The following is a 27,883-nucleotide window of genomic DNA, read 5'->3' as shown; positions in this document are numbered from 1 at the left end:
TAAAGAGATGCATGGGGAGCTTCTGGAATGGAAGCTGGGTGCTGAGGGCTAGTCTTAACTCGCATAGCCTGTAACATTGGCTAAGATGGGATACCCACCCAGTGCTCCCCATCAAATTCTGTCTGCTTCTTTTCCTATACCTTCCTTGCAGTGCTGGCCCCACCACTCAGTGGCTCTATGAAGGGCTGCTTTTACTTTTAGGAAATGCAAAATCTTCACCCAACTCCTTTCATTGTCTAGTGCCTATTTCAGATAACCTCCAGCACTGCATCCCTGGACCCATACACAGCAGAGTCCCAGACGCCAATTAAATTTTTCAAAAGGATGGAGATGTGTCTCCCTTCTCCTCTAGTGTTTCCATCCCCTGTGCCCAGAGGATGAGCCAGGCCACTGGGATGAACATGGTATCTCCAAAGGAATGAATGAAAGCTCCCACACACCTCTCGGCATATAAAGCCATAACAAAAAAAATCTCAGCAAGTTCCTGGGGCCATGTCCATTCAGTTATTCAGTAAATACTTATTAAAAGCCTAGTTTGGATGCTGAGACATACCAGCCAACAAAGCAGTCCCTGCCTGCCTTCGTGGGGCTGACATTCTAGCTGAGGAGGCAAACAATAAACAAATGATACCCACATCAGGAGAAGAGCATCACTACAGAAAAAAGCAAACCAAGGATAAGAGGGGTGGGGAGCCTCCCAGAGAACTCCAGTATGGCGGTTACTGGAGGAAATCTTTGGTTGAACATTAGAGCAGAAATCTGAGGATGTGAGAACTGCAGTCATGAGATGACGTAGGGAAAAGCACACCAAGCAGAGGGAACAGCCAATGCAAAAACCCTACAAGGAGGGTAGATGCAGAGAAAAAAGGTAGAAGGAAGGGCTCCAGGTGCAGGGTAGATAACATAAGGAGGCAGTGTTCTTAAACCTGGGGCTTGAAACCTACCCAAGAGTCTCGAAAATCAATTTATCAAGTCACCACCAGCCTTTTAAAAAAATGAAATGGAACAGAACAAAATAGAAGTTACCAGCATTCACGGCTTGTAGTCAGGCTAAATATTGTTTGGGGAATTCTGACAAGAGGCGAATTCTGTCTGTGCTGTAGAACAATATAGAATGTGCTTCTCACAGTGAATTCCAGTAAAAGAAAAAAAAAAACATGAATGCTGTCCTTCAGAAATCTGTGTTGTCTAATACACTAGCCACGAGCCACATGTGGCTATTTAAATTAATCAAAGATTAATTTAATAAATTTAATAAATTAATCATTAATCAAAAATTTAAATTAATCAAAATTAATCAGAATGTCCAACTCAGTTCCTAGCCACACTGCAAATGTTCAGTGGCGACATGTGGCTGGTGGCTACCGCATGGACAGAGCAGATGGAGAACGTCTCCATTGAAACATGAAAGTTCTATAGGAAAGCAGATAGAGTGTTCTGACTCTGAATCCGTGACCCCTCTAATGTCACCCAATAGAATTACAAGGGTATCTAGGATGATCAAATGAATGAGCTTTCTGAATAAAAAGGCCCTGAATTTATATTGTCTCATAATACAGCTGGCATCCAGCTGCAGATAAAACCAAAACATGCTGAAAATCCCCCTGCCCCCCGCCAGCCATATATGCATGGGCTGGTAACAGTCCATCTGCCTCAACTTCTTTCTCCAGAAAGTCACTATTAATAAATAACCACCCATTATTTGTTTTGAATTACAAGAATTTACTAAGGGAAAAACCTACGAAATATATAGAATCCCAAAGGAGAGCGCTTCAGGAATGGGAAGCTGACCAATAGTGGTACAACAGTGTGATTTTAAAAAATTCATTTCCTGGACCTGCCCAAGTGCTAAAACCAAGTACAATGAAGGCATAATACTGCCACATGGGACCCTCATGATTTTCTACCAGTGTCATCCCGAGAAGTCCTGCAGCCCGAGAAGCAGGGAGACCTCTCACATGGAGGGGCTTCAGGGCTCCTAATTCACGGGTGGTCACCCTACCACAGGACAGGTCCTCAACCATGGTGTCTGGGGCTGCTTGAAGAAGGTCTTTTTAATGGTTGGAAATCATCAGCATTTATAGCTGCTTCCCTTTGGCCCTCTCCCCTGGCAACAAAGAAAAGAAAGATGCCCATGGATATGAGGGTCCCATCTTGGGCTCTGACTTCTGTGTAACTTAGAAAGGAAATGAATGAGCCAGTGGAGCAGCGTGGGCCAGGGAACGACCCCAGGGACTTGGTTGTCCCACTGGGTCCCCCAAACAAAGACTGCTCCCTTTTAGAACAAGAAGGAGCAATGTTTGCCTTGCCCTGCAGCAAGACCTGGGTCCCCTTCCAGCTGCAGCCTGGATAATGTACTTGTTTTCTGAGTCCAGATGTAGGCAGGCAAAGAAGGATCCCATATGAGCCTGTTACCTAAGGATAACACATCCATACATTCAGAAGTCAAATCCAGAACAGGTCATATTTGAAATTGGAACTGTCTCAAAATCCATAATGTATCGGCACCATATCATGCAACCCAGATGCATGTTGTGTAACCCAGCACCTAACACAGGTGCCTAGAATACAATGGGTGCTCAATAAGTATTTCTGAATGAATAAGTGATTGATTATGAAATGTATAATGCCCTACACTAACCTAACATGGCTACAGCTTTGTCTTTCTGAAGCAGGAAGCAGGGAAAAGTAAATTTGCTTTGCCTAATATTTCACCAGTCTTATCAATAATGTACCAAGGAAAGAAACCAGAAAGGTAAAGATTCATTGATCTAGCTATACTAAATGTCAGATGTCGAAAAACACCATAAAAATTAAAAGGAAAATGATAAGTTGGGGGAAAATAACTGCAACATACGATAAAAATTTAATACTATGACTCTAAAGAGGTCTTCAAGTCAATAGGAAATAATATGCAGTAGCTTAATAAAAAATGAGTGCAGAATGTGAATAGAATCTTAAAGACACACACAAACAGCTAATCAACACATGAAAAAACAAACTTCAGTCTCTCTGCTGCTAATCAAAGAAATGCACCTGAAAACAACAATATGAATATGATACCATTTCTAATCAGCAAGCTGGCAAAGGTCTTCTGCTGTTTTGCTTCTTAATGACAATACCCAACATTGGCGAGGGTACGGAGAAATCAGTTCCCTCCTACATTCTTCATGCACTTATGGAAGATAATTTGATAGCATGTGCTAAACGCCATAAAAATGCACACCCCTTTTGATCCAGTAACTCCATGCCAGGAATTTACTCTAAGCAAATAACCAGAGACATAATCAATGATTCATGTGAAACACTTCATCAGATGTTTACGGTAGGGGAAACCATAAGTCACCTATAAATCCATCAGTGGAGGGTTGTTAAGTGAACTGTATTACAGGCCTATGATAGAAACTATACATCATTTTTTTTACAAGTTCTTTACAATATTCACAACAACCAAGAGTTAGAAGCAACCCAAATGTCCACTGACTGATGAAAGGATAAAGAAAATGTGTTCTATACATGCAACGGAATATTATTCGGCCTTTAAAAGGAAGAAAATCCTGACACACGCTACACCATGGGTGAACCTTGAGGACACTGTGCTAAGTGAAATAAGCCAGTCACGAAAAGACAAGTGCTGCTGGGGTCCACTTATGTTAGGTAGCTGCAGCTGTCAGAGTCATAGAGACAGAAAGTAGAATAATGCTTACCAGGGGCTGGCAGGAGGGGGAAATGGGAGCTATTGTTTGATGGGTACTGAGTCGCAGATTTGCAAGTCAAAAAAGTTCCTGAGATCTGTTCCATAATTGTATGAATCTATTTGACACTGCTGAACTGTACACCTTGAAAATGATTAAGAAGCTAAATTTTGTGTTGTTTATCACAATTAATTGAAAGCTCTCTTGCCAGACTATGTAGCCATCCATGGGTTATTCATTTCATAAATTACCTTACCCTGGAACACACTTCATGCTAAATCCACACCGCACTTCACTTAATTTTTGTGTGATTCTGAAGGCACGTAAGGGTGTTGCAGAAACTCATTTATAATGATGATCTTCAAAACTATCAATTACAATGTCAAGAGGCTTCTAGGCTTGTGTACTAATTGAGCGTGGCAGTTAATAAAAATACTAGTTCCTAGACTTGCTAAATGAAGAAATTGCTTTCTGAGTCCAGATGTAGGCAAAGAAGGATCCCATATAAGCCTGTTGTCAGAGGCTAGTTCAGGATTTCCAGGGAGCTTCAGATTTTCTGTATCCATAAACAACCCTATCTTGGAGACTGAAATTCTGACATGTCATCACACACCATTCTTTTGTCAGACCCTGTTCTGATTTTCTTTTTGTAGATGGGAACACCTCAAGTAGAGGCACCAAACACATGTCAGTATTCTCACCCTCTCCAACAAGACAGTCTGAAAGGACAGCTCTCTGCGAAGCTGAAAGCAGCTTCTGGACGTCAGTGGGCATGAAGCCCACACCAGCTGACGCAGACCTCTAAAGATGTTAAATTGTTCACTACGATTGTTCTTTTCATTGCTTCTCTGCTGCCTGAAACAGTGTTAATAAAGACAAAATATCCTCATCCCCCCCCCAAAAAATCCTCATCCAATAAATAAGTAAAGATAATTAATTAATTACACAGATTGAACTGTAATATAAAAAGACCAAAGTCATCACAAGTTGAGATACAGTTGACCCTTGAACAACAGGGGCTTGAACTGCGCTGGTTCACCCAGACACGCAATTTTTACAGTACAAGACTGTAAAAGTATTTTCCTTGTGATTTTCTTTACATTTTCTTTTCTCTATTTTATTGTAAGAATACAAAATATAATAACATGTAAAATACATGCTAATCAACCATTTATGTCATTGGTAAGGCTTCCGGTTAACACTAGGTTATGAGTAGTTAAGTCTGGGGGGAGCCAGAAATTATATATGGATTTTTAAATGCACGGGGATCAATATCCTTAACCCCCGCCTACCCCTCCCCCAACCCCGCACTGTTCAAGGGTCAAGTGTATTTACATATTTTGCTAAGTGATAGTATGTAACAATCCTAAACGAGCATTGTTAAGGGAAAACATCTTCTCCCAGAATTCATTATTGTAAATCCACGTCCAACAAAAGTCATATTGCATAGATCCCTCACTCGGTGGAATGTTAATAGGCATTCGTGATAAAAGGATTCCACGTTCAAATAAATTGAGGAAACTCTGGAGTAAACAAAGTAAAACTGGTTTCTTTGCCACCAAACCTCTTAAAGACACTCATTATTATACAACACTCTACTTCAGTACTAATACTAGAGTAAGGCAGTACCCAGAAACACTACTTCTTGCCCCAGTATAGAACCCAGCCACTTTTCCAAGAACTGTGCAGCCCACACAGTCTTATTTATAGCAAGTTTGTAAGGGTATTAGTAATTCAGGGAATGCTCATATTAACAGGATTTAGCCAATATACTTAGTCTGCAAAACAAGCCCCAGGAACAATACACGTGATTCTTTTTACCATTTGGATATATATAACAGGAGTTACTCATATAATAACCCAAGACGACAAGTTTCCAGTATTCATTGGACGTAATGTTGGGTAAACATATAGACTTTTCTTCCTGTGTAGTTCATGTAAAATATTCATGAAAGAAATAGAACACTAGCTGACTTAAACATCATCATTTTTATTGGCTATAACACAGGCTTAGAAAGCTTTAACTCTAATGGAAATTAAATGCTTTGCATTTAAGACGTTTCCTGCTCTGACCTTTAAACATTAAAATAACTAGAAGCACCACAAAGCAGAAATGCTCATGCTTCACTTACCGGGTGCTGCATTTCAGACCTGCAGCTGTGAGTAAAAAGATGTTTCACCCTCAAGGTCAGAAAGGACAAGACATCCTGTGTCTAGCTAGAGTAGAAGGCACAGCTGAACCACAAGAACCCTCTTCCCCACCAAAGAGGCAAGAGAAGGCTCAAAGGCAGGACGGCCTGTGTGTTTGACCTCCATCACATGTGAGTGTCTGACTTGATCTCTCAGTAATCCTCAGTGATAGGCAATCTGTGCTGGAGAACACAAGTGAGTTTTCCTTCCTACAAACGCACTGTTTCTGAAAACGTGAATACACTGACTGCCAGGCAGAAGCACTGGGGGAGCTAAATCCTTAAAAAGAAATCGATCACACACTCTCCCTTGTCGTGTGTAACGTTACCAGCACTTGGGTCCCTGCTGTTGGAATTTTACAAATCGTCAAAACCAAAAATGAAGTAAGAATGAAAACAGAGCAAACAAAGTTAGGCAAAGTGAACCAAGAGTTTCCAGTTTCTAATTTTGCCAAATAAGGGCATTTAAACATTAAAACGAAACCACCACCACCACCACCACCACCATGGAATTCCTACTATGCACTGGCAGAGAGGGTCCCACTTCTGGCTGCACCCCAGAATCACCTCTGCCTGGTCTGTCCCAGGATTCTGATTCAGTTACCTGAGATGCAGCCAGGACTCCGTTGTCTGACGAGCTCCCCAGGTGGCTCTGATGTGCAGCTAGGGTTGAGAAGTACCATCATCTCATAAGAGAAAAGGCATTTTGAAGCCGAAAAAGTGAGAGTATAATCTCAAATTACAGGATAACTACTAAAAATAAATAAAACTTATGAAAAACATGCTACATTAACTCTGCATTTCTCGCTTTGCCTCTAACAACTTAGGCAGAAGAACTTGGAGACCAGCAGGTGGAGATGCTTGGTCTACACTCACGGACCACACTTCCCACCTCTCCCTCCTTCCATAACTCTTCACAACCCACCTCGTGTCCTCTCCACTCCATCAAAGCAGCCCTTGCAGAGCTCGAGAAGGAAACTTGGGTAGCCAAATCCATTCACTTTTCCTTATTTCTCCTCATTCCATATCTTTGCAGCCTTTCCCAGAGGAGGCTAGTTCTGCCTTCTTGAAATGGTATTCTTCCTGGCCTTTGAGACAATTCACTATTATCCCAAACACATTTGCAAATCCTTCTTGGATCTCCCTTCTTTCTTCTCCATGGACCCAGATCCTGTATCTACTCCGAGGACAAAGTCAAATGCTTCTACCTATCCCCTATGCCCACCCATGTTCCATGCATGGGTCCGCAGGGGACCTGGTAGAATTTAAAATGCAGTATTAATATCAAGGGGTAAGATGAGGTCATGAGTGGAAAAGCCAACCTCAAGGTCAAAAGCTATGAAGACTGAAAATTTTGGAAAGCAGAGCACCAGATGGATTAAGGCAGGTGTTTCAGAACCTAGACTGTTAACATCGTCCATTAGCGTAAGAAACCTGTAACAAGACCTACTCCAGGTACTCCCTCTCACTAGCTTGTCATAATAGTTGCCGTATTCTGGAGTCATTTCCTAGGCATTGCCTAGGAACAGGAAATTCACCATCTCACATAACCCTTGTAACTCCACAAGGCATATTACTTTGCCCATTTATGTATGCCATATACACCAGCCATGCCGTTAAGAGACTTGCTCAAGAGCACCCAGCTAATGAGTGGCTGAGCCAGCGTGGGAGCCCACGTCTTTGCAGTCCCAAACCTTGGGATAATCTCTCCGCTACAGTGCACTGTTTTCTTTAATGCCAACTTCTCCAAGCCTTAGCTTCCTTTTCCAAAAAAATGAGGGGGTTGGTCTTCATGATTCCCATGGTCCATGCTCCACATCTAACCTCTACAGTTCTGCGAAAAAGGGCACAGCAGAGGGCTACAAAGAGAAATAGAAGACATAAAGGCAGCGATAATAGAAAGAGGAGAATGAGAAAAGACAAAATGGCCTTTGTGACCCCTTGCCAGCCCAGACTCCCTTGGGTTTGTTCCTGGCTGTTTCAAGAGTTTTTTTTTCCCTACTCTGAGATGGGTGAAAGGTAACTCTATACTGTATTGAGCTTTCCTTCCAAATTTCATCCCAAAATGCCCTGAGGACTTACAGAAAACTACCATGGAAATAAAAGAACTGGAAAGAGAGAGAAAGAAAAAAAAAAAGAGGCGAGAATCCACTAGAAAAACAAGCTATGGGGTTTTCACGTTAAACTGAGAAAGAGGATTATGATAATGATCAAGTGAAGTCATTCAAAAGGGGTGTTTTCCAAAGAAAGAGAATAAATGAGGGATGGGAACGGAAAGGAAAAAGCAAGCAGAATGACCTTGATTTAGCAACTGATCTTTATTGATTTTCTTTCCCCTTCTTACTTGGTTCCGGGAAAAGTCACCATCCAAAGTGTGTGCCATTGGAGCCCACCCTTAATGAAATTAGCGGATTAGCAAAAATGTCTGTGAAGCACAAAGAAGGAGGGAAATATCTTGGAAGAAATGCTGCCTCCTTTAATCACCAGGAAAACCAGCAAGAAAAAAGAGCACTCAATGGAAAACTGCAGGGTGGTAAATATCTTCTATTTTACTTTCCTACAAAAAGCCCTTTGGAGAACAATAAATTACCAACCATCACCTTTCTGAATCTGATAAAGAATTCTGTGAAGCCATTAAGCCAATACGTTAGTACACCAGGATCTTAAAGAGTCTCAGGTTTCATAAGTGTCAGTGTTGACATGATTTGGTTTCAGCGTTGGAGGCATAGTTTTGAGACTCTTCCAAACCCCTCCAAAAAAGAAACAAACAAACACAGGTGTTATGACACCTGGCACCCCCCCCACAACCCCCTAGCATCTAAACTCTGACCATTAAGTTTTTTTTACAGGAGAAAAAGTTTTCCATGCAAGCAACGTTTGGCCTTTTTTAGATTTCAGTTTAAGGGCAGGACACCTAATCTTAAGGACAATGTCAGAGGTGAGGTAACCAACTGTTTAACAGAGGAAAATCTGTATCATCTTGGCCATGGAGAGCCAGGATACAGAGATTCACAAAACATGGCACAAAGGTACCTGTGTTTAGGAAGTTCTAAAATTTACACACACACACACACACACACACACACACACACACACACATACATATATATGAAAAACTGGCCCCAAAGTGAATGGCCCAAAGCCAAGGTCATATAGTTGTTAAGTGGCAAAGTCCCCTGCATTTCACTTCCAGCTCCTAATTTAGTTCTCTACTTCCTATTGCCCACCCCCCCAACCCCACACCAGTTATTGGTTAAAAGAATTTCCCCCTTAGTTCCAGAACCTATTAGTTCCAGTGCATTTTAGAAAAGAATGTGTGGCAAAAGGTACTTTTATTCTTTGTGTACAACAAATATCTATTCCTCATTTCAGAATAGTCTAATTTACTGCACCTTCTTTTTCTCTAGAAGGTAGATAACTGACTAAGAGGGTGAACTTTCTATTATCTTAACAGTTCTTAAGAAGGGAATTATCTCATTTAGGAGAGGGGAACTTGCTGAGCTCCCTGGGCTTGGAAGGTGAGACTTCACATGCAGAATCATGGAGAGTAGGAAGTGACCAAAAAAACCTCAACAGCTCTCAGTGAAAATTGTTGAGGAGTGTGGGAGTGGGGGGTAGGGATGAAAGGGGAGAGAGAGGATGGAAAGACAGGAGCAGAAGGCTGAGGGTTTTCAGAGTTGGCCAGAGAACCTGTCAGAACAGGGACGCAGCATGAGCTTTTTAAAGCCATTTCCCTGCTTTGCTGTGCACATCCTTTGGACTCCCCAACCCTCATTAAAATCTTCTTACCAAAAGCAACAAAAGCAAAACAAACTTGTGGAACTGCATCAAACTAAAAAGGTCCTTCCCAGCAAAGGAAACCGGTAATAAAATGAAAAGACAATGGGAGAAAATAGTTGCAAATCATATGTCTGATAAGGGGTTAATAAGAACTTATACAATTCAGTAGCAAAAAAAACCCCAAACAATCCAATTAAAAATGGGCAGAGGAACTGAACGTTCCAAAGAACGTTTTTACAAATGGCCAACGGTGTGTGCAAAGGCAGTCACCATCACTATCATCAGGGAAACAGAAACCAAATCCCCAATGAGACGGCGCCTCACACCAGTTAGAAAGGCTACCGTCAAGGGGCACCTGGGTGGCTCAGTGGTTTAAGCCTCTGCCTTCGGCTCAGGTCATGATCCCAGGGTCCTGGGATCGAGCCCCATGTTGGGCTCTCTCCCCGTTGGGAGCCTGCTTCCCCCTCTCTGCCTGTCTCTCTGCCTGCTTTGTGATCTCTGTCTGTTAAGTGAATAAATAGAATCTTTAAAAAAAAAAAAAAAAGGGAAAGAAAGGCTACCGTCAAAATGACAAGAGACAAGTACTGATAAGAATGTGGAGAAAAGGGAATCCTTGTGCATTGTTGATGGGAATGTAAATTGGTGCAGCCACTATGGGAAGTAGTCTAGAGATGCCTCAAAAATTTAAAAATAGAACAACCATATGATCTAGCAATTTCACTTCTGGGTATTTATCAAACGGGAACAAACACACTATGTCAAAGAGAGATTTGCACTTCCACGTTCACTACAGCATTATTTACAACAGCCAAGACGTGGAAACAATCTAAGAGTCCATCAATGGATAAATGGATAAAGAAAATGTGATATGTATGTATATCATATGATATTTTTAGCATGTCACACACACACACACACACACACACACACATATATAAAATGAAATATTATGCAGCCACAAAAAGAAGTAACTCTGGCCATCTGTGACAACATGTTTAAACCTTGAGGACATTATGCTAAGTAAAATAAGTGAGACAAAGAGAACTATATAATCTCACTTATATGTGGAATCTAAAAAACCAAACTCATAGAAACAGAGAACTGATTGGCAGTCCCAGAGTCAGAGCGAGGGATGAGTAAAATGAATGAAGATGATCAAAAGGTACAAACATCCAGTTATAAGATAAATAAGTTCTGGGGATGTAACGTAAAAATGTTCTTGGGGCGCCTGGGTGGCTCAGTGGGTTAAGCCTCTGCCTTCAGCTCAGTCATGATCCCAGGGTCCTGGGATTGAGTCCCAATTCAGCAGGGAGCCTGCTTCCTCCTCTCTCTCTGCCTGCCTCTCTGCCTGCTTGTGATCTCTCTGTCAAATAAATAAATAAAATCCTTAAAAAATATATATATATGTATATGTATATACATATACATATATATATATATGTATATGTATATACATATACATATATATATAAATGGGAGCCTGGATGGCTCAGTGGGTTAAAGCCTCTGCCTTCAGCTCAGGTCATGATCCCAGGGTCCTGGGATTGAGCCCCGAATTGGGCTCTCTGCTCAGCAGGGAGCCTGCTTCCTTCTCTATCTCTGCCTACCTCTCTGCCTACTTGTGATTTCTTTCTGTCAAATAAATAAATAAAATCTAAATACATATATGTATATATACATATATATATATATAAAGTTCTTAATTAAAGAATAAAGCCTTCTGTGTATGTACAAATGCTTAGTTCGCATGGGCTGTTTTTGAAGAAATTAAGAAAAAGGACCAAATTCCGTATGATCCAGATGGACATGTGAAGAACAAGGACAGACAGCCCCTAACCTGAGTGCCCTCAGTGCAAGCAGAAGCTCAAAGGCAGAAGCGAGTTTAAGATCATAAGCCCCTAAAAATTGGCAGGAATCTTAGAGCCTCATCCTTCCACCTGCAGGCAACAGCGGGGCTCAAGCCAATCTAAAAGACGAGTTTAAGGAGCAAGAAGGCCTCATCTGGCATCTGGGTATATGAAAGCGAAGGTTAGCCAAAGAGTTCTGGGGGTGGTGGTGGGGGGGTGGGACAAGAACAAGAAGAATCCAAAGAAGCAGGAGCTTCCTGGAAGGTGCCCTGATCCTTTTCAGTTGGATTCGTGAAGATGATGTCCTAGGAGGTAATCTCTCCGGTGCGACGTGGGGTCAGGGGGCCTTAAGAGAGAAAGTACAGAGCAGACAGCAAATGTTAGGCCTCCCAGAATTTTAGGGTTCTCAAGAGCTTTGCTAAGGCAGTCGAGAGCTCTGCTGGATTACAACATAAGGTTAGCAAAGATAAGTGTGTGCTGCGACTCCCCAGTACTATCCACATCCACCTGTCTGTGAGACATACTAGGTCATACAACTTGGACCAAAGATCATTTGAAAACAGAGACACCAAATGGAAAGCCTAGGGGTCCCGGCAGCCAGCCCTCCTCTGCACATGCACACTCGTGTGGCCATATGGCCCGTGCACGTGTGAGGCATACGTGGAAGCCGGCAGGAGCCCCCTCCCCTCCCAGCCCTTCTGAAAGCGAGCCAAGAACATTAAAGCAACACTCAGTTACGAACAGAAACGCGAACAGCGGGTGGGTTGGGGCTGTGGGATTCTGGATTCTATTTTTCCTTCTTTGAGTGCCAATTTTGGTGAGGGGGGGGTGACATGGTTTTGTTACAGTCACATACACACACACACACATTAAAATAAAATTGTATTTTGTTAGTAAAACCAAAAAACAAACAAACAAAAAAGGGCACATCACAATGGTCATTTTTCGTTCTTTGACTCTTATAGAAATGAGTTAGTCTCGCTCCAACTGCCGGAATCACTCAAAGGAATGGTACACAGAGCTAATAATAAACAGCCCTACTTGGAGAAGTCATGAACCTTCCCTGTAGCAGACCAGGTCCCTAAGCCTATAGATACAGAGCCTCCCTTCTCTGAAAACGGGGCTAATGTTACCTCCCACACGGATAAGATACTATTCCTGGTGCAGGTTTCAGTTCTTCTGAAAACAAAACATATAGGAAGATTCTAGAAAAGACATTACCAGAGGATATTTAACCTCAAATTTTGTTGCTGTTGTTAATTTGCTTGGTAGTTATATTGAATAGTCTATGACTCAAAACCACTGTTTAAAATCATTTTGAGCTCCAAATAATTTTAGTCACCTTGTAAAGTCTTTTCAGTTACTCCCTCACAGCCCCGTCCAGAGCCTAAGTTTTTCTATTATATATTTAGGCATCGATACATTTATGATATTGATTCTATTTACATGAATGCCTTATTGATGCTCTATTTCTATTTCTCATTTTTCTTTTCTGGATTGAAAGACCCATGAGGGTAAGGATATTTATTCCGTTCCCCACTATTTTCTTCATCCCTATGACCAAGGACAGTTGCTGAATAAATTACCTGATATACGCCAAAAACATTTATTTTCTCGGTTGTTATTTTATTTGACTTCAAATGAAGGTTTTATTAAACCTCCTTCACCCAGTAAATCCTTTTTATGAAGCCTCACCCAGTTTTTCCCTCCCACATGTACAAGAGATTTAAGGGATCCATTTCACCCTCCCTATGAGTCTGCGAGTATTAACTTCATTTAACAACAAACAATACAGGACATGTCAGAGAGCTGACACAAAGGGCACACATTCAAAATAATTATCGCTAATTTCTGTGCTTGGGTGCACCAAGCTGGCAACATCAAATCCCACCGAAAATAAATTATCTGAATCAGTGGTTACGAAATCTGTTTTCATCAGGGTCCTTGGAAAGTGGAGGGCCAATGAAGTTCCTCTCTCCCAGAAAAATGCAGGTATGGGAAACATTAAATTTAAACACATGAGCTTAAGGATTTATAGACACACCCCCACCTTGGGCAGTGTTTTCCTTAGTATGGATTGTGATGCATCACAATTATTGGATCATGAAATCAACGTAGAGGGTCATGACCAGCTTAGAAGCAAAAGGAAGAAAAGGAGGAAGGGAGGAAGAGTGGAAAAGGAAGGAGGGAGGAAGAGAGGTAATGGCATTACATCTCAACACTTTTGTTCAGTTGTGGACATGAGTGTGCACACGCGTGCGTGTATGCAAGTGCTAAGCCAAAATATAAAGTATAGTTCTTATTGTGTATTGCCAACAAAATAATTTAGAAAAGAATACTCTAGGGGTTTGTGGGCTCCTGACCCAAACAATTAAGGATGGAACTGCCATCTGACTTGATTGCGAAGATCCTCAGGATAGAGTATTGCCTCTTGTGTGCGTTTTAAAGAGAAGAGGATATGTGCCAAGGCAGAGAGGTGTGAAACAGGATGCCGACTTTGAGGCGCTCCCAGAAATGAAGCTTGATGGGCCCGAGACACAAACACAGCAGGGGGCCCCTTAAGCCTAGAGGAGGCCCAACTTCATCTCACAAACCAAACCCAGGTGGATGACGTGGTGAATAAAGCACGCTGGGGAAAGGATGGATCTGTGACCAGCTGGAGAAGGTATGGATGTCTTTCTGTCCAGCCAGCTGCTGTGTTAGAGGAACACAGAAGCCAGAGGACCAAGATATCCAGCTTTCAAAGATCAGTGGGAAATCTGGAGTTGTTAATGTGAAATGTTCTCATTTTTAATATAGGCAAGTAAAGCCAAAAAGAAAGTTGTTTTTAAACATGGTGCAGGCTAATGCTATGAGTCAAATAAAACCTATCTGTAAGCTGAATCCAATTTTCAGCCCTAGGCTAAGGAGGGAAATATAATTTGTTTTCTGATCTAGAAAGACCTGTGGAGGATGGACTGAGGTGGAAGGGAGGAGAGAGACCAGATAGGAGGCTACAGAAATCGCCAGCCAGAAGATCACAGGAGCCTGAGTAAAGGCTGTAGGAGGGAGGGAGGACACAGGAAATATTAAGGAGACAGAACTGAAGGGCCAATCAGATGTGCCAGCTGAAAGGGAGCAAAAGCACTTAGGATGACTCTGGTTTCTGGCTTGCACGGCCTCGCAGACAGAGGCTTCATTCACCAAGACTGGGAATATGGCAAGAACACCGGGTCAGGAGATCAGATCGGCACACAGCTGAGTGCAAGGTGCTTGGAGAGCATCTCATTGGAGGCAGCCACAGCAGACGAGAACAAGGCTGAAACGCGGCAGAAATTACGGTGGAGATGTAACGCCGTGAGTTGTCTACACCTGGATGCCAGTAAGAAGTAAGAAGTAAGAAGGCGAAGACAGAGCCCTGCGGCCCACGCACATTTAAGGGGTGAACAGATAAAGAAGATGCCACAAAAGAGATCCACTGGGAGCAGGTGAGAAGGCTCAAGGAGAGTCGTGGCCATTTGGAAGAGCCATTTGGGGAAATGGGAAATGGCACCGATGAGAAATCCATGAAGACGTCACAAGCGGCAACGAGGTTCCCGCTAAGATGATCAGCGCTGGGCTTGTTGACCACGGGGAGGCTGGAAACAAGAATCCTCAGGGCACCACACTACCAGCCGGCTTTTCATACATTGCGCAGCCTGTGGGGGTGAGGGAGGCGCCGTGAATGGCTGGAGTATCACTAAGCGGAGGGTCCACAGGATGAGAAAGACAGAAAGTCCAGGAGGCTGAGACATGCGCTGGGTGGCTAGATGGAGAAAAAAACCGAAGCGTGTTGGGGGAGATGGACTAACACAAAAGTCAGAGGTGGATGCGGCCGAAACCTCGAACAGGCCAGAAAGTAGGCCATGTGGGCATAAGGGAGCGAGCACCAGAATGATAAGAGGCTGTAGGTAGAGGTGTGGGATTTCACAGTCCAAGACATCAGAGGGGGCTCGGACTCCTGCAGGTGGTCGGGGGTGTGGCCACTGGGGAAGGGTAGCTGAGCTGAAGCGAAAACAAAGATGGTTCCAGATCTTTGGATGGTTCCAAAGATGGTTAAAGGTCAAGAAAGTCCCTGAAGCTGGGGAAGAGGGGAAAGGGGAAAGGGAGAAGGGGTGGGGAGAGGACAGGAGGGGAGGATCTCCACATGGATCCTGATGTCACTTGCACTGACACCAGGACCTGGCGCAGAGAGAGAGACTTGGAGCTTGTCAAATCTTCAATAAACACAGCCACGTCACTGTCAAGTCAGAAGGTGACAGCAGCAAGAAGGGGGAAGGCAGGAATCTCAAAGGAAGAGGACGCTTTGTATGAAGGTGAAAGAAGAGAAGTAGCAGGAGAAGCAGAAAAATCCCAATCAGCTTCCCACCCACACAGAGCAAGCAGTGCCAGAGAAATGGCAACCCCACTGCAGAACCCAAAATACCACACATCAGGCTCCCAGATGCCTCACAGACTCCCGGCCCTCCACTTCCAACCCTATTCTCCCCTCTTCCCTTCCCAGTGACGCAGAAGGGCCCTCCTCCAGGCAGGCCGTGGTGACAAAGGGACAGGACACTCAAGCTCCGGGTCGGATTCTGTCATTAACCAGCAGAGTGGCCATGAGCGAGTTGTGTCAGCTTTGTGCACCTGAAGTTCATAATCCAGAAACCGGGGCTGATGAAATTAATTCTCTTCACCAGGGGTCGGCTATTTCGAAAAATATAAAAGTCAAAACAGAAAAATGTTTTAAAGGGCAATTTTATTCCTTAATCCAACTGGTGGAGCTTAAAGCCAAAGAGGTCGCCAAATCCTAAAATGAAGCTCTGATAGTACTGGTAACTTCATTTGACCAAATGATTCTTCTTGGAGCCTCAATATCTTATCTGTACAATAAGGGAGACGGGTTAAATGATCGTCACCTGTCTACGCAGCATTTAGTTTGTTTGTTTCTGGGGGATTCTCCCTCCCTGTGCTCCAATGCCTGGGAGGGTCCTCCCACCCTAACATGTTCTAGCTACTTATGACTCTGCCTTAACACCTGACAACCCCTCCAGAGAGCCAGCTTCCAGCAAATGTTTGGGAGACAGGTGAGCACTGCTGGGCACTCCGAGGTGGTTAGCGGCTTTGCTGAGAAACAGACTGGACAAGAGGAGAGTGCTCAGAGCAGCACAGCCGCTGGCCCATGGAAGCACCCAGTCATTACTGTTGAATAGATCAGTGATCTAAGAAAGGTACTGGAAATTTTTTAACGGAGCATACAGATGCAAGAAATTCTCAATACTCATCTCAGATCCAGTTCTCTGGTATAAATTTAGGTAAATTCCATAAAAGGTAACTGGAGACCAAAACATTATTTTCAATATGGCCGGCATGAGAAACGCAGTGGTCACCGAGGGCAGGGAAAATGACAAGTCCCCAGACAAAATCATAATTCACTGAGCTCAGAGGGCAGATTCAGAACCGTATCCCGCGGCATCTAAATTTTATTTAGATGTGGCCACAGTGTGACTCAGGCCTGTGTGTTTTTTAAAAAGTGACACGAGACCAAAAGCACAAATGATTCTATCCGTACATATGAGCTGCATAAATTTCTATAAAATTCTTTTAGAATTCTGGCCATTGTACTTGAATTTCAAGCACTTGGAGGGGGCGGGGGGTTGCCAAAACCCAGTCTAGTCAGTTCTCATTATCCCCAATAATAAGAGCTTGGAAATTAAAGCCATACAGTGTATATCTGAAATCTGAAATTCGGAGACCTAAACGTGGATCTCCCTGTGGCAAGAGCCACACTCCCGCTCGCTTTGTGGCCAGGTCGTACTAGAGATGTGGCGAATGTAAAAGCTGTCTATCAAGCTTACAATATGTGTCTATCACATAAAACTGCTTGATTTTTATTTTATTTGTATTTTATATAATCATGGGGAGCACTCAGCAGAGCAGTAGACAGAGACATTCTCATGTTCTGTGGTCCTGGCAGAAGTCACATAGCCCCTGTAAGCCTCAGCATCCCCATGTGTAAAACAAGAATCATTATAGTCACATCCCATGAAATGGCTGTGGAGGTAAGACACCAAAACATGCACGTCAGGCCCTCAGCACAGAGGCAGGAACACAGCTGGCATTCCCATAATAAGTGGAAATTCTTATTGTCACTGGAAAGTACACGTCACAGAGTTGTGTAGTAAAGATCTCCTACAGGTTCAGGTAATTCAAGTAAGAACGGCTTAAAGATAACTTTATTCCACAATTTCCACTGTGTCTGGTGGTAAGAACATATTTCAGGACCAAAATGCCAACTTCTCTTTAAAGATTCTGTTGCTGTTGCCTGATGCTCTCTGACGTGCTCTGGTAAAAATCAACAATTTGGAGGTCCCCAAAGGACCTCTAGCCCCATCCCAGATTGTGGGATCCCAGATCACAGACACTCAGCAATCCTTGCCTTTCCAGACAGCTTCTCTGCATTAGGGACCCACCAGTCCATTCCTATTGGAACCCAAAGCAAGGTAGATACCAAACTTGACAGCCCAGTCCATGAAGAATAAAAAGGAGCTGACTTATTATAACTTCCATTCTCTGTATCACTCACTTTCCATCTGGATGCTTTACCTTCCATATTTAATGAACCATTTTCTGGCAACCGTGTATGTCCTTGTATATATTTCTTAAAAGCACTATTGGTACCCCCTTTGGAAACCTCCCCTGGCACTGGCCTTCCTTAGCACATCATGCATGTTCTGTAAACATCTGACTGATTGATTTCTACACATTTACAAATATCATTGACTCGCAAATGTGTACTATACCTAAAAGGGCAGAAACCAACAAGACTGCCAAAATCATTGTCAAAATATACGACGTTATGTCAAAATAGCAAAAATTATTTTCCCACTAGTTAATACTAAATTCAGAACAGATTATTAAATGTCCTTCTTAAAGTTGGCTTGAGACAAGCAACTAACTGGGGAGGAATCAAAGGTCAGTTTCCTATCAGCACGAGCGGAGTTAGCTCTTTCAGCAAGAGCAAGCTTTATCACGCTGTGAGCCAAAAAGCTGAGCCCACAGGCAGACGACCCACGATGAAGAAGAGCTGCAGCACCACAGCCTATGACAAAACCTGGCCACATCCTCCTCCCTTCTTCATCTTTGTCACTCTGAATTCATAAAACTGAATGAGTACCATTTGGAACCATTTCCCAGGCTTAGGAAGAGATTTAAAAATAAATAAATAAATAAATGAGACCAAGGTGGGCACAGGTGACTCAAAAGAGATCGCATCCGTCAGCACGCAGAGCCAAAATAAGCCCTGGGGTGGGGGGAACAGATGGCCTGTGGGCAGTGGACGGAGCCAGGGGGATTCAGAACCATGGCCCTCTGGATGGCGTTCCACCATGGGAGATGCCTATTTGTAGGAGGTGATGTCCATGTTCACCAGATGGCCAGCTCACCGCCTGGAGTCTCAGCCACCAGGTAAGCTTGGTGACTTGCAAGAATTTAACCTCCCCTGAACAGAGATAGCAAACAGAAGGCAGAAACTGCATCTTCTGTCACCCTTGGGACTTATGAGAGCAGAATACAGCAAAGGTAAAGACGCCTGGATTATTTTCTAACTGTTCTTGTCTGCATGACAATAAACCAAAAACATTTAGCACAGAGAAGAAAAATATCTTCTTCCCCTCAACCTCGCAAAAATCTCAGAATGTTATAAACACTAACTAGAGCTGAAAATTCCTTTAAAAGGAGACAATTAGGATATTTAACTGATTACTAAATCATTAGACTATAGATGAGTCACAAAAATTGCCCATAATGTCAACTAGGAACCTACATCTAAAGATTCAGAAATCATGATGCATTATGGTTACAATTATGTATGTGAAAGGTGTTCAAAGCAAAAAGGATGAAAGGAAAGGCAGCAACCCTAAGAATGGTTGTGTTTGATTGCTGGGACTCATGGTGACTTTTCTCCTTCTTCTAACCTGGTTATGAATAGAAGAGTAAGTCTTAACTTAATAGCAAGCAGTGTAGAACACTATCCATGGCAAAGGACTAGGGCTTTGTGTGTTGGTTGGTTGACTGGTTGGTTGGTTGGTTGGTTGGTTTTCACTTTCTAGCCCATCACCTATAGCTCATTGCATCTGCAACTCATCATGTGGGTTCAAGCCCATGCAAACTAGTCTAGCCCAGTTTTCCTGAGTTTCCCACTGTGGCTGGAGATCACTCGGGTCATACTTCCCCCAAGACTGGTTCAAGGTCCTCCCTCAGATTAAGCCAACTTCTCAGACATCCTCCCAGCACCACCTCTTTAGTCTTCCTCCTTTCACAATACTTCTGTAAATATCTGAACTATCTACTTCTGTGAGGCCTGTGTTTATGCATTTCTATTTTCACTACATTTTTCCATCTTCTTATGAGCAGTTTTCCAAGAAAAGGGACTCAAGCAGAGTCTGGGAGACACAGGTGCTTGCAACCAGGCTGCTGCACCATCAGCAGCCCCTCAATAGATGGAAATGTAGATTTCCAATAGCCTGCTAGCCATGTAATAGGATATATTTCAGACAAAGGTTATTATACTACCTGCTGCCCCAAACACTGTACCATCACCTTAAATTGCTCTAGCAATTTAATTCAGGCCATATGGTCCCATCATAACTACCCATGCAATGCCATGGGTAACCAGATGTGGAGGATTTACCTGTATTCCTATGGGGAAAGAAAAAAAATACAATCAATTCTTTCTAGTTAGGCTCAGACCAACTCCCAAAAAAATCAGAAAAAGTACAACAATAACAACAACAAAATTACTTCAGATGTACCACAATCCAAAACTCAAACCATAGGAAAATCATCAGACCTCCTGCCCTCCATGCTGTGTACTGCTAAAACATATCTAGGTGACTCTGAAAAGTGACACTAAGTTTCTTGACAAACAAAAGGTAGCAGATCACGATCCGTTCAGGTATAATGAAGTATACTACAATTGGAATTTGTTACATACAGAAAGGAAAATCTTGAAGTAACAGTCCTCTATCAAAACTACAGAGGTTGAAAACAACTGATCTTTTATCCTAGCAATCAGTCAATAAGAAAATAAACTAAATTTTCTCATCGATAAATAGCTAGAGGGAGCCCCAGAAAATATTGGAAGTGGGAGAGGAGAGAAAAAGAAATTCTCACGTTCACCCTTGTTTCTAATCCTGTGGCCACCATTACTGTCCAAATCTTAGCACTATGTTCCTGAGACCAGCACCCAGCCTACCAACAGAATTAAGTATATAACAAGCACTAAGTAAATGGTAGCTATTATCATTGCTCAGGGCAGAAAACAGACTCATTCATATAATTAACCAAGACCTGTTGAACACCTACTGTGTGTCACGCACTGAGTGCACAGCAGTGACCAAAACAGAGTAAGTCCCTCTCCTGCTGGAGCCAATATTATAGTGACTTGACCCCAAGCTTCCTTATCCCTAGGGATTGCAAACTCTAATACCTAAAGGGGATAAGAAAGTAAAATAAATGAGTTGGATCAGACACTACCTGGCTGTTCACCAAACCTGTTTCCTCTTCCCTCTGGGCCCACTCTTGGGTTGCATTTTCCAGCCTCTTTCTGCAGGTAGGTGTGGCCAAGCGTTGGAGCCCTAATCCACGGAATGTGATCAGAATCATGCACAGCCCTTTGGGTCCCATTCCCTTTTCTCCTCCCCCTTTCACCTGCTGGATGCAGAGAGTAGCCTTAGAAGCCACAGATTAAAGATGGCAAAATCACAAAGCATGGTTCCTGGGTCCCTGAATCATTGCTTGGTAGAGTGCTCCCCGCCAATCAGGTATACTCCTTTGGTCTTTATGTGTGTGAGTAATAAAATGTTATGGCTTTGAGCCATGATAGATTTGAGTATTGGGGTTGTTACGACAGTTAACCCATCTCGGCCTACTAAGCCTCCCTTAGTGGGCTGAGATGGGGCATCTGTCACAGGCACCACTATTCAGGGACGTACCATTACTCAACTTTAGATAATTGTTGCCATGCAAGAATGTAATTTACTTCACCAGTGTGGTCAACCTTCTGATCATTTCAAGAGAACCTGGAAATCCTGATTTTCAGGGGAGCCCCTGATTCTTAAATGATTTTTCTTTTTGTTTTGACAACTGTTTGATTTTTAAAAACACATCCGTAGACAGAAGTGAGTCCCCTGGGCTATGATCCCTGCTCTCCATTCCACCACCAGTATCATGCTTTCCATAGGTATTTTTGGCAGAAGAGTTAAGAAAGGTTTTAAGAGCAGAAATAAGAGAACAGGATTTTATAAGTATGGTGAGAATGTACTAGGAAATTCTCTTCCTTCCTTTATACATACCACAATTATCCCATCTCCATTATGTATGTGTAAGACACTGTGCTAAGACAAATAAGACATGATTCCAGCGTTTGAAACTTCAGGGGTTGTCTGTACACCTTCATCTGTAGAGCTGAAACTGACTCCATAGTCAGTTTTAACCTTTAGCAGTTAAGTGGCATTGCTTCCTGCCCTGACAGCTCTGCCCACTGTCTCCTGTGCTCAGGAACCTGTACGTCAGCTGTCCCTTAGAATGGGCTTGACTTGGTAGTATATTCTTCTCTCTTGGTCTGAGCAAGTTGTCTTACTAGCCACTGAGCTCATTGTTTCTCCTAATGGACATAGGTTGTAACAGCAGCTTATGTGTCCTCAGTTTACATCAAATACAATGAAAATAGTTTTTGCACATGGATCATGGTTGTTGTGAGAGGGTTTCCAGGACCTCAGTGAACCCGGAACTGCCTTTAGAAAATTGCTCTTAGGAGCTTAATCTGATGAAGGAGCCAGACCAGCAGACCATTTCAGATGGGACAACGGTTGGGAGTGGGGAGGATGGCTTCTAACTCCTGTGGAGGGGTGCGGACTGCATGCTAGGAAAGGCTACTTGAAAGAGGTAGGACTTGGGCTGGGTCTTGAAGAAAGTACAGCTGCTAACCAAGCAGACAGGACTGAGTAGTGCTTCCCAGGCACAGAGAATAAAGTGGAAGGGGGAGAAATGGGCTTTGGGGAACTGCATGTCATGCTATGGTGGCAGGTAGGAGCTGGAGGTGGTTCGTTCATAAGTACCCTGATTGCTAAGCAATGGAGCTGACTGAGTTATGGGACCCCACTGGCTGAAGGATGAGATTGGTTAGCAGGAGCCAAGACTAGAACCAGGGTGGTCAGTTAGCAGGCTTTGACAAGATCACAGAACAAGAAGAGGGAAGGTCTGAAAAGAAGGCATCAGAGACAGAAAAGGGACAGAATTATAACAGTATTCAGAAATACAGTCAGGAAGATTTAGTGGCCAACTAAATAAAGGGAAGGAGGAAAAGAGAAGAATCTAGAATGATTCTCAGATTTCTGGTTGATCAATCATTGAAATAGTGGTGAGGAGAAAAAGAGAAGAATCTAGAATGATTCTCAGATTTCTGGTTGATCAACCATTGAAATAGTAAATAGTGGTGAGAGCAAGACTCCAGAGAAGAGTTCACTTGGAGGGAGAAATGCTGAAGTGTCATAACCAGGGGTAGAGATATCCAGTAAATAGTTGCACCTGTGGGTCTCAACCTCAGGACAGAACACAGTCTTGGTGCAGAACACATCATGGGTGCATAGGTGGTTGTTAAATCCATGAGATTGGAGGAGGCCACCATAGGAGGGTCTACAGAATGACGGAGCAAATAGGATTAGATGACTGCTCCAGGAGTTAAGTCATCAGGCAGTCCTTCTGACTCTAGCCAGATCCAGTAGAGGGGAATTAGCTCAGGAATTAAAGAACCAGTGAAATGGAGGCAGTGAGGATGGAAGGAACAGGCCAGCAAGAGCTGGAGGTACCAAGGATCTTTATTTCATAGGTATTACTGCCTGGGCAAGCAGACAGGTGAGGGAGAAGATGATAAGGAACCCAAAGGTCAGTGTGGGTTCATAATGAGGATTCTCATTAAATAGGGTTCTCCTAAAACTTGGAAGCTTCGTGCCAATACTATTTAACTTTAGTCATGATTCCAGAGCATATAATCCTTGTCTTCTCTTCACCCAACTCAATGGACTGGGTAATTGAATGTCAAGGTCATGCAATGGCTTCCCATCCCTCCTAATTTAAAAGCTAGAGCCTAAGGCCGGTCTCCTGTGTGATGTGGCTCCTGCCACCTCTCCTACCTAGTCCAAGACTCACTATCCTTTTAATTACTGCTACCCCAACCACACCCTCCTTCTCTCTGATTCTGGAATAAACCACACTTCTTCCCATCACAGAGGACAGTACCCACATTACCCTTTGCTCTAAAGCTCTGCCTGGTTATCTCCTACTCACTCTTTAGATGTTGGCTCGAGTGTCACTTGAGGAAAGCCTTCCCTGACCATCCTCCTCCTTACTCACCCAAACTTCCCAACACCTGAGGCTTCCCCTTCACAACACTCACCTCCATTGGTGATTGTATACTTTTCCTACGAGGAGCTGACTGATGTTCATCTCTTCCCTATAAGCCAATGTTTGCTTCCTCCCCACTATATTCCTGACACCCATCACAGTGCCTGCCACATACCAGTTGCTCAATAAATACTGATCTGAATTAATACATGTAAGGAAGAGTCCATTTAGAAACAACAGGCATCATTATTTAAGACTGTCTGGTATTAAACCATGGTGAAAAAAATCACACCATGATGCATGGGGAGAGGGTGAGTAGAGAGATGGGGAAGGTGGGGAATGTCTACAGAAGAGCAAGAGGGGTGATGGTCATGTTTGAAATCCTAACAATGGGTGGCTCAGTGGGTTAAAGCCTCTGCCTTCGGCTCAGGTTGTAGTCCCAGGGTCCTGGGATCGAGGTCTGCATCGGGCTCTCTGCTCAGCGGGAAACCTGCTTCCTCCTCTCTCTCTCTCTGCCTGCCTCTCTGCCTACTTGTGATCTCTGCCAAATAAATAAAATCTTTAAAAAAAAGAAAAAAGAATTTGGGTTACACAGGTGCATGTATTTGTCAACACAGGAATATACACTTAGAATTTCCATATTCTCTGTACATAAAAGTTACCGAAAAATCTAAAAATAAACATATATTGAAGTCTAATCAATGGCATGCATGCTGAAGTGTTTTGGGATGACATGTGCTGATGTCTGCAACTTGTTTTGAAATATATATATATATATATATACACATATATATATATATAATAAGAGGAATTAATGAGTGGATAGAGATACAGACAAGATACATGATAAAACAAATATAGCAAAATGTTAGCTGTGTCATCCAGGTGGTGGGTAATGGCTGTTCATTGTACAGTACTTTCAATGCTTCTGTATGCTTGAAGATTTAATAAGATGTGGAGTGGGGTGGGGAGCCTGCAGAGTATAGCTGAAAATATATTTATGTTGTAGTCAGATGTGGTTTCAAATCCCATCTTCACCACTTACAAGCAATGTGCCCTTTGGCAAGGCAGTTTCTTAAATGTTCTCTCAATCTTCACTTCCTCCAAGGAAAACGGGCAAGAATTACCTCACAGTGTCATCATGGGGGTGAAAGATGGAACTCCTGATCTGGTGACCACCATGATAGCAGCTGTTTCACAAATGTTAGTCCTCCTAGTCAGAAGTCAACATATTCACAAACTAGGACAAATCTCCAGTGAAACATAAAAGAAGAATCTTGTCAAATTTTTCTCTTACACAGCCCCTGGGAAATTAAAAGAATAAATTAACTGTTCTATTTTTATAGGTAAAGACACTGACCTTCCATCAGTGGGATGCTTGGAACTCCATGTCTGAAGGAGATCTATGCTGTCAACACCTCTTCATTCCATCTCCCAGTGGCCAACCCCACCCTTCATCAGAGCTGGCCAGAATTAGTGACATCGTCACATCAGGCAGAAAGATGGGGAACGGCAGCAGAACTGTAAGTAGCGTACACCAGCCAGGACTCCCAGCCACCTCCCAGATGTGGAAGGGAGAGGAGCCAATGAGACGAGCCTTAAGATCTGTGAAAGCATCTGACGAGTCGTCACGGGTGGTAGTCACAAGACTGTCCTGGCTTTTAGCATAATTACATGAACTGAGAGAGGGCCTTATGACCATATATAAAAGCCTCCCATCAAGAATAATAGTGTTGATTCAGTGGGAGGATGTGTCAGAGAAGGCCTTCACCTCTCTAGATCTGTAAGGTGGAAGAAAGGAGTCCACTGAGGACGACCCCAAATGAGAAGAAACTGTTGACCTCAGGAAGCGAGGACAACAACAAAACCAACGCACCTCCAAGAAAACGAGGCCTGACATCTTAAAATCAGTGAAAGGGTTCATTCTATGTCACAAGTGAGACATTCCAGGCAGAGAAAATGGTAATTTTTCAGAAGGCATCTCTGTGTGCCCACTCGATAGCACACTGAAGGCTGTTATCATTCCAGCTATTTCAGGCTGTGCATGCGCCGTCTAACTTCCACCCTCTCTTCCTTGAAATAGCATTTCCTTTCACATACCTCGAAACCTACCTAGTTAGTTAGCCTATTAAGCCTAGACTTTAAGCTTCTTGGAGACATCCTCCATGTACTGGGTGCCCTGCCTGTGTGGTGCTTGGAGCCTACAGATGGATAGGATGGCATCGGCGCTGAGCCAACTGTGCGCATCTCCTCCCGGCTCCACCGTCACATCGGTAGTCGGAAATCAGCCATGGTGGGTGTATTTATACCATGGAAATCGGCCAACACTCTAAACCAGGTCACTTATCCTCGATGTTTTTCGTAGAGCCAGCTCCAGCACATGAACTTGGTTTTCACTGCTATGGGAAAGACAGATTTGGGGAAGCCTGCCCTAGCCACACCACTTTATTTAAAACCGATCTCTACCACAGGCCATGGCTGAAGGAGGGGTCAACCCAGGAAGCCATGTTTGTATCACCTGCCCCTTCTCTCCTGGCTTCTGCTGATCAGAAGAGGGGGACGTTCCTCACTCCCTTGGCTAGATAGATGATGACAGCCTGAGTTTCCCTCTTGGGAAATAGCGAAATGGGATAGAGACTGGACGGTGGGTCCTGAAACTGAGAAGTCTTGCCAGTTCTGGCTGCAGTGAGTACCACAGCTAGCAAAAGCAGGCTCAAGGTTTAGTTACAGGGGGATTGAGTGGCTGTGGGTCAGCAGAGAAAGCCGGTCTACAGGAAGAGGCAGAAGGACAGACCCAGCATGTGGGAAAAGAAAGAGGGTCCCTGAGACACAAGGCCAGTAACCTCAGTCTCTTACTGTGGAGGAAGGCAGCATCATGAAGCAGAGCGAGGGCTGTGGAATCAAACTGCCTGGGGTTCAAGTCCCACCTCTGACACTTACCCACGTGATACTGGATGAATAACTATACAAGTTACCCTGTGCCTCAGTTTCCTCATCTGCAACATGGAGATCATAACAGAACCCACTTCACAGGGTTGTTGTGAAAAATCAAATGGGCTGACCCAAATGGTAAATGCTGCAAAATATTAGCTAGTATTTCTAACAGTTAATTATACAGTCCACACGGCCCGGTTCTATTTTGTTCCTATTCTGAATATGTCAGATGAGATTCCCCTGTGGCCAAAGGCCCCAGACTTGAGCTAGTTTTAGTTAAGTATCTAGGGAATCAGAGGGTAGTGTAAGTGTACAATCAGAGAATAACACAGAATTCCTGAATCACAGAATGATGTAAAAATCCCTGGACCACTGTGTGACCTTTAGCAAATCACGTCCTTCACCCTCTCAAGAGTGATATGAGATTCAAACAAGAGAGTGAGAATGTCAACAAGTATGAGGGGGGACACTAAACTCTGGAGACTCTTATCCCCGAAAGGAAAGGTAAATATATCACATTAGCCATAGGAGAGGGAAACACTTGTATAAAATGTTGTTTTTCTTGTTGAACCAGAGGCGGAAAGTATTGTCCATCCCGCTGCAGGGAAGGCTTTGTTTCTGTAGGATGCACTGGTTTGCCGTGTGTGTTCATCTCCAGTACTGAGTAACAGAATAACAGGAACCTGCCTGAGACAGCTCTATGGCCCTGATTTTTTTAAAACACTTCCATCTGGTTTAATTAGATTCAAAATAACGCTCGTAATCCAGATCCTCTTATTCTTTTCAAAACAAAGACTCATTATTTGATAATGAAGTCCGTAGGTTGAGAGATATTTTTGCTCAGCATTTTTAGACAAGGACTTAGAAAGCGGCACCATTAATTTCAACACATTTTCTTCTCAGACTTCACATTTTTCTCCAGCCCTCCTTGGTTTGCTGTTGACATTTGGTAAATACGGAGACAAGTGACAGAGGAACAGCATTTATTATGAGAAACTGAGGTGGGGGGAGGAGGTCGGGGGGTCCCGGTTTC

General features: G+C 43.3%; 1 protein-coding gene across 2 annotated transcripts in view; it reads right to left on the bottom strand.

Annotated features, from left to right (window-relative positions):
- The window catches only part of KIAA1549L (KIAA1549 like), a 249,203-nt gene that overhangs the window by 209,604 nt on the left and 11,716 nt on the right, over window positions 1-27,883 (bottom strand). The gene's annotated exons all lie outside the window — the stretch shown is intronic.

Source organism: Lontra canadensis, unplaced genomic scaffold (assembly GCF_010015895.1).
Source record: "Lontra canadensis isolate GAN:19392208 unplaced genomic scaffold, GSC_riverotter_1.0 scaffold118, whole genome shotgun sequence".
Lineage (NCBI taxonomy): Eukaryota > Metazoa > Chordata > Mammalia > Carnivora > Mustelidae > Lontra > Lontra canadensis.
The sequence above is the reverse complement of the archived record's forward strand: the minus strand, read 5'-3'. Positions and strand labels throughout refer to the sequence as shown.